General features: G+C 35.4%; 1 long non-coding RNA gene across 1 annotated transcript; it reads left to right on the plus strand.

The window, feature by feature from the left end:
- Positions 1-607: 607 nt before the first annotated feature.
- On the plus strand, positions 608-1,650 carry LOC130460903 (uncharacterized). The gene is made up of 2 exons (XR_008921125.1): positions 608-1,015; positions 1,337-1,650. It is a non-coding gene; the product is annotated as an uncharacterized lncRNA (long non-coding RNA).
- The last annotated feature ends 256 nt before the right edge of the window (positions 1,651-1,906 follow it).

Consider the following 1,906-nt stretch of genomic DNA (forward strand, 5'->3'; position numbering starts at 1 on the left):
ACAAATTACAAAATCTCAATTGACTTTGTTTTTTCTTACATAATGGTGAAAGAAAGATTGTCAAAGTTGATTGATGAATAGAGTCCAAATGAGAAATGATGCATGTATTGTGGAACATATGTAATACTAGATAACCTCTCATAAGGCTTCAACTTTTATGCTTATATTTTTTTATGTCAGAACTACAAAAGTCAATTTCATGTATAAATTAACATTCTTTGCGACACGTTAATATTCGCTTTAAATTAAAATGTTTACTAACTAGAATCTGAATGCACATAAATTATTAACATGAATGAGTTTTCTTATATATGGTCAAAATTGATACTTGTGCCCTGCTTAGTTCACCTTATTTAATTTCAATACATTAGTACTTATTTCAGATCAGATCAAATTAGAAAAATAAGTTCACCATCAGATTATTATTATTATTATCAAAATAATAAGTTCAGATCACAAAAAAATGATAATGAAATAAAATTATATTTTTATTGTTGTTGAAAAATAGCAGATATGAGATCAACCCCTTTTGGCCCATTAACGACCTTTAATAATTTGAATTTGATCTTGACCCAACCCTGACCCAACCCTCTTACGATTTCTTCTGACCTACATTTGACCCGTTCCACTACCGACCCGCTCTGACTCGCACCGACCCTCCCAATAACCATGCCTAATCTTAAGTAGCGGTCTATCATTTTCCAATCGTCCAACGATTCCAGACGTTCCGTACGTTGACGGAACTATAGAGGGTTCCAAAATTCCAATGATCACGTGACTCAGCATTTTTTTTAATTTTTTTTTTTTAAAAAAAAAATTCGTCCAACATGTGGGAAAGGTCTCATTCACGCAATCCGACCTATTTCGCGAAAAGCTCTTGCTCTCCTCCCGTCTTACCACAGCGCCGCCCAACCCTCTGCCCTCACCGACAGGCGACAACCCCGGCCAGCCGGACCACAGGTCCCCCACGGCCCCACCGTCACCGTGCCGCATGCCCACTACGAGAAGCTGAAAGGTCTGCCCCTCACCATTCACGAATCACGAGTGCTTAATTTCCCGAGTATGAGTAATTGTGAAAGCTGAAATTAATTTCTCTAGTATGAGTAATTGTGAAGGATGAAATTCAATTTCTTCTTGTTGAGTTATTGTTATTTGTTAACAATGGATTATTAGTTCATGAGTGCTTAATAATATATTCTTACTTTCTGTTCATGGGTGGAATCGGAACCAAACGAAAACCCTCACTGTTATTCGCATTTGATTCACTAAATTGTCTTTCAATTATGACAATATGTTACTAACCCAACCCCACTAAATTGTCTTTCAATTATGACAGTATGACACTAAATTAACTCCAACTATGAAGGTATTGGAGGCTGGATCGATGTGCTAATTTCTTCTTGCGAGGTTGTTGAAAAATCCAGTGTTACATTGACATAATGTGCATTCTTTCCTTTTTTCTGTTTTCTGAAATCGATTTTAGTGATCATTGACAAAAATGCTTTGCAGTTTTAAGTTCAATTCTTGCTAGACGATTGATTATCTAGCACTCGAATTCGACTGCTATACTGTTGGTTAAATCTGATCAGTTGGTGTAAGACACATTTCTTATGCTTCTTTTGGCAAGAATGTACTGGAAAGTTGAGCTAATTTCTTGAATTTCTTGTTGATATATTTAGTAATTGTGATGGACAATTAATTGTGTATCCCCTCAGCACTCATTTGGTAAAATGTAACTATAGAAGTCTGTAAAGCGTTGTAAATATGATTGGCAATGAGTAAAAAACACAGTGAGTGTAGATCGTTGAGTGTCTGGAGCAGAAATTAAAGGCAGAAGAAAGAGATTTAGTATGATTTTATGAAATTACAGAAAGTTAAAGAATAGATTATCAAGTATGCACGAGTT

Source organism: Spinacia oleracea, chromosome 5 (assembly GCF_020520425.1).
Source record: "Spinacia oleracea cultivar Varoflay chromosome 5, BTI_SOV_V1, whole genome shotgun sequence".
NCBI lineage: Eukaryota > Viridiplantae > Streptophyta > Magnoliopsida > Caryophyllales > Amaranthaceae > Spinacia > Spinacia oleracea.